A 6,000-nucleotide genomic window follows, 5' to 3' on the forward strand; every position below is an offset into this window, starting at 1 on the left:
CCTATTTACCCAAGCATTAGAAGAACAAGATTCTTCTGTCTCATACTTGTGTGTGTAATTCTTTTAATTTAGGAAGGTAGCTGTTTCAGTAGATTTAGCTCTTGCATTAGAAGTTCTCATAAAGTTTATATGGCTTGTTCAACACAGAAGATAGACACAGGCAGAAATAATTGTGTTGAGATTTAACACTAGATATTTGTTCTGCCCAATTCTGTTTATTTTCTTAATTTGCAAAATATACATTTTTTTATGGGAGAACAATAATCCTGATTCAGTTTCTGGGAAAACCCCTATAGCAGATCTTGATGCTACAAGATGAATAAAGTCAAGTCTATTATGAGATGAATTTTTTCTCCTTTTGAAATTATGAGCTCAGAATAATAAAAGAAAAAAAAAAGTTCAACCTCACATATGAATCTTCATTATTGTCAACAATGTCTTCCCTGTACATACAGTCATAATTTACTACAGGAAACTGAATTTTTTGTATAATCTATATAATCAAGAAATAGTTTATGAACATATTAATATATTTGTTTATCTTTGATCTTTCAATCACTAAATCAATTTATTTTCATGTTATCCTACTATAAGTTTCTTCCTTTTCCATCAAAAAGCCTATAGAACACACATTAGGGTTACTTTTTAAATAGCATGACATTTTTCCCTTTAAGTTTTATAGACCTGTAAATTTAAGTTATTATAAAGAATATCATATAATACTTTCAAATATTTCTCTTATGTGTCTTTGATTTGGAATATAACTATTTCTGGACAAAAACAAAAAGTGTTTCTATAAGCAATCTATAAGAAGTTGGATTTCCCCTAGAGGATTTTCTATGCTGCTCATGAAAACTAATCACTTATACTTTTAAACTTACACATTTTAAAGAATATTATTGGAAGCTACTGTGTCCTACATTTGTCCTGTCTTCAAAAAATAGAGTCACAAATTAAGTTCCTTATTTGGGTACTCAAGGGCTCTTTCATCAACCAGGGTCTTCTAAAGACAAGAGGGATAAAGGGTTTCTATGATAGATCACACACATAAAAGACCTTATTCAGATTTGACATAACAGGTCACAGTAAAAATATGGCAATTTCCTTCTATGGGTGGATTTTATATTAAGGCAACTTTATTGTTCCTGGAAATGCTTTAATTAAGAAATCTGAATAACCTTCTTAACTCCTTTTGAAAGTAATATGATATTGGCATAGCAAAGAAAATCATAGGCCAATTATCATCACTTAGCATTTCCTGAGATAAATATTTTACAGAGAAGAAAGGCTCTTGTTTGTAAGGGGGGGGGTCCTTGTCTAATATGCAAATTTTATGCTATAAATTTCCTACAAGTGCTGACTCCTTAGTCTTTTAGTGTGTAACTGTTCACTATCCATCACAATTATTCTTAGTTATATAATTCTTTTTTTGCAGTTGAAGTAATTTAAAGTTAAATCACTTGTCCTGGATAAAAGATCAACTTGACCAAAATCTAAAGTTAGACTTTGATATTCCTAAGGTAATCAATTTAGGATGTATTTTTATTTTTAAAGACTTTTTTTTTTCTGGTATTTACTCAAGTGCTAGGCATGTTATAAAATTTTAGACTTCCAATGCATTTTAAGTCAGAGATTCTTACCCTTGGTCTATGGGCTTTTAGTAATACTGAGATAAAAGAGTTTACAATGCAGATGCCTCTGATTACAAAATATAAATTTTTACTTTTGTACTTTATGTAGTCTAAGTCCTTCTTTATATGAGGGAACAAACATCTGTATTCAGTACAGTAATACTTAAGTAGCTGGATTAGTGTCATAATAGGCAGAGTATAAAGTATCTTGCTAAGTGGCATTAGAGAAAGTGTTGAAATGCTCAACCTTTTTTTTTTTTTTTCAGTTAAAACATTACTTCCATTAAAAATAGCCACTATCATGTTGGGGAATGATAATTCTCCCAGATGAATTCTCTCAGCATGGGCTTTAGAGATGTCAATTACATAGTTCTCCTCTCCTCTCTTCTGAATAATATTTATGTTACGTTAAATAGGCATTAAAATTGGTTCTTTTAGTATAGCTATTTCAGTTATATTTTAGTTACTATTGACGTGGTGTATCTTTTCCATTGTTTCACATTTTTATTTTCAATGTGTCTGAATTTAAATTGTGTCTTTTAGATATAGCTGGATCATTTTTCTTTTTAATTCAGTCAACCAATTTCTACTTTTTGATTACAGTATTCAGTCTTTTTACATTAGATGTGATTACTGATAAGGAATAATTTAAGCTTGATCTTATGCTCTTTGTTTTCCATTTCTCATGTCTTTTTGTTTCTCTGTTTCTCCTTCTTTTGTGTTGAATAGATCATTTCTAGTGTACCATTTTAATTTCATTATTTTCCCTTTTGCTGTATTTTGTGTTTTTTTTTCCTTAGTGACTACTCTTGGATTATAATTAGCATTTTAAAATAATCCTGTTTGGAATAATACCAGCTTATTTCAATAGTATTCAGAAACTTTATACTAATATAGCTTTGTTCTCTCCGCATTCCTTTGTGCTATTATTGTCAATCAAATTACAACTGTATACATTATAAGCCCATCATCACAGTTTTATAATAATTGCTTTTTGCAGTTGTCTTTTAAATCAGATAACAGAAGAAAAGAGTTGCCAAAAAATACATTTATACTGTCTTCTGTATTTACTTTTATGGTTACCTTTACCAGAGCTCTTTATTTCTTTATGTAGATTTCAGTTACTGCCTAGTACTTAAGTAGCTTTTGTAAGACAGGTCTGCTAATAATAAGTTGTCTGTTTTGTCTTGGAATTTCTTAATTTCTCCTTAACTTTTTAAAGGATAGTTCTGTTAAATATGGAGCACATGGTCAGCAGTCTTTTTCTCTTTGAATATATCACAATTCCTGCCTTCTGGCTTCCGTGGTTTCTGATGAGACACAAGCTGACAATTTTATCAACAATTTCTGGAACATAATGGATTATTTTTCCTCATGTCTTTTTTTTTTGTTTGTTTTTCAGATAGAATATCAGCTGAACTAACTGTTCAAGTTAAGTTTCAAGTTAACAGTTCTTTCTTCTGTCTAGTTAGATCTGCTATTGTATCTGTATTGTGAACTTTTCAATTAAGTTATTGTACTTTTAACCCCAGAATTTCTAATTAGATCTATTTTTAAAACTTTGTCTTTGAATTGGTATTTCCTATTTGGTGAGACATTGTCTTCATGCATTCTTTTTTTACTCCCAGTTCTATTGAGATATACTTGACATACAGCATTGTATAAGTTTAAGGTGTACAGCATAGTGATTTGACTTACATACATCATGAAGTGATTACCATAGTAAATTTAGTGAGCATCCATCATCTCATATATATGCAAAATTAAAAAAAGAAAATATATATTTTCCTTGTGATAAGAACTTTTAAGATTTACTTTAACAACTTTTATATATATCATATAGCAGTTTTATTTATATTAATCATGTTGTACATTACATCCCTAGTACTTATTTATCTTATAACTGGAAGTTTGTACCTTGTGACTGCCTTCATCCACTTCCCCCTCTGAGACCCCTGTCTCTGGTAACCACAAATCTGATCTCTCTTTTCTTTGAGTCTATTTATTTGTTTTTGAAGTATAATTGACCTACAATACTACTTTAGCTCCTGCTGCACAACATATTCATTCAGTATTTCTATACATTACAAAATGATCACCACAGTAAGTCTAGTCACCACCTATCACCAAAGATACTATATTTTTGTTGACTACATTCTCTATGCTGTACATTTTATTCCCATGATTCATTTATATTGTACCTGGAAGTTTGGACCTCTTAATTTCATAGATTATCATACATTCTTTGAATTTTTAGGTATGTTTCATTTACAGTGTACTGTGGACAAGGATGTCACCTGCCATTTCAGTAAACAAAGGATGTTGCAACCCTCAAGCCATCAATAGCCACCCTCAAGAGTGTACCATGAGGGGATTCAGAATAGAGAAAAACAGGATATTGACCCTAAATACTTCTATTGCCTGAGTAGACTGTCCTAGGAGAACATTGCCAAGATTTATGTCAGGTCATATTTTGCCTATGTTTTCTTCTAAGGGGTTTATAATGTCTTGTCTTATGTTTAAATCTTTAAGCCATTTTGAGTTTATTTTTGTGTATGGAGTGAGGGAGTATTACAGCTTCATTCATCTACATGCAGCTGTCCAGTTATCCATTTGCTGCAGGGAGTGTCTTTACTCCACTGTATGTTCTTGACTCCTTTGTCAAAGATTAATTGTCCAAAAGTTTGTAGTTTTATTTCTGGGCTCTCTATTCTGTTCCATTGATCCATATGTCTATTTTTGTACCAATACCGTGCTATTTTGATTACTGTAGCCCTGTAGTATTGTCTGAAGTCTGGGAGGGTTATTCCTGCAGCTTCATTCTTTTTCTTCAGTAATGCTTTGGCAATTCTGGGTCTTCTGTGATTCTATATAAATTTTGGGAATATTTGTTCTAATTCTATGAAAAATGTCCTGGGTAATTTGATGGGGATTACATTAAATCAGTAGATTGCTTTTGAGTAGTATGGCCATTTTAACAATATTAATTCTTCCAATCCACGAACATGGGATATCTCCTGTTTTTTTTTTAAGTCATCTTTAATTTCCTTAGTCCGTGTTTTGTAGTTCTCCACACATGTTTTTCATTTCCTCGGTCAGATTTATTCCTAAGTATTTTAATTTTTTGGATGCAATTTTAAAAGGGATTGTTTCTTTACTTTCTTTTTCTGATATTTCATTGTTAATGTAAAGAAATGCAGCTGATTTCTGTATGTTAATCTTGTATCATGCTGCCTTGCCAAATTCTTTTATCAGCTCTAATGGTTTTTGGGTGGAGCCTTCAGAGTTTTCTATGTATAATATCATGTCCTCCACATATAATAGCAATCTGCATATACTGACCCTAAATAGTTAAGATTCATATCAAAGGAATGATTTCAATAAGTCTTGCATCTTCCCATACATAGAAAAGTGTTAAAATCATTAACTTGAGGTGTCTGTTTTTGTTTGTGATTAACAGTAATGTTTTGATGTTCAACTACTTGTTTTTGTTTTTTTGCAGAAACTCCTTCGTGTCCTGGCTGTCCCCTTACCTCTTTTGAGCAGTGCCTCAGAGCTATCTAAGAGGCTGCCTTCCCAGGCTGTAGTTCTCAGTAAGGCCACCTAATAAAACATAATTCTCAACTTTTAGGCTGAACATTTTCTTTCAGTCAACATGATATAAATAAATACAATTCATGCCTTAGTCTAGTGAGTCCACTGTCCTTAAAAGCAGTTTTTAATGACTGCTTTGTTCCATGTGTATGGGCCACACTTTCTTGTTTACTTATATTGTCTTAATTAATTGAAAACTGGACACTGAAAATGATATATTGGAGCAAATGTGGAAGTAAAATTTGCCCTTTCCCGAGGGTTTGTTGTTGTTGTGTTATTGTTCATTTGTCTGTTTAGTAACTGTGTTGGACTAATTCTGAAATATTTGTGTCCCCTGTCAGGTGAAGCCAAGAAGTCTCTGTTTTGTTTGCTTAGCAGTCATCTAAGTAAACAGATATTTCCTTAAATGCTCTGAACAACTAAGTCTTCCATCTTTGGGCAGATGGGCTGTGTATGTGATTTTAGCACTCCTCTATCTACCAGTGGTTTAAAACTCTTCCTTATTCTTTACTTCCTGCTTGTAAAGGGACTCAGAATCAGCCAGAAATGAAAGATTAGGGCTTTACAGATTTTTCCTATGTGTATGCATAGACTTCCATATGTATATAGTGACTTCTATTTCAAATAATATGTCATAGCTTATCAAAGTCCCCCATGGACACTTTATTCCAAGATCTTTCTTTTATGTATTTTTGTCTTTTTCTGTTACTGAACTCAGGTTCAGCTGCTCACTGCTCCAAAGCCAATGATTTGAGAGCCAAGTGTCAGTAGAAAG

The 6,000-nt window shown here is 32.0% G+C and overlaps 1 long non-coding RNA gene across 1 annotated transcript in view; it reads left to right on the top strand.

The window, feature by feature from the left end:
* LOC140697713 (uncharacterized) overlaps nt 1-5,255 on the top strand; it is an 84,810-nt gene extending 79,555 nt beyond the window's left edge. Inside the window, exon 3 of the long non-coding RNA XR_012074968.1 lies at nt 5,134-5,255. This is a non-coding gene — a long non-coding RNA (uncharacterized lncRNA). The remainder of the gene's footprint in view (nt 1-5,133) is intronic.
* The last annotated feature ends 745 nt before the right edge of the window (nt 5,256-6,000 follow it).

Source organism: Vicugna pacos, chromosome 8 (genome assembly GCF_048564905.1).
Source record: "Vicugna pacos chromosome 8, VicPac4, whole genome shotgun sequence".
In the NCBI taxonomy this organism is placed as follows: Eukaryota; Metazoa; Chordata; class Mammalia; order Artiodactyla; family Camelidae; genus Vicugna; species Vicugna pacos.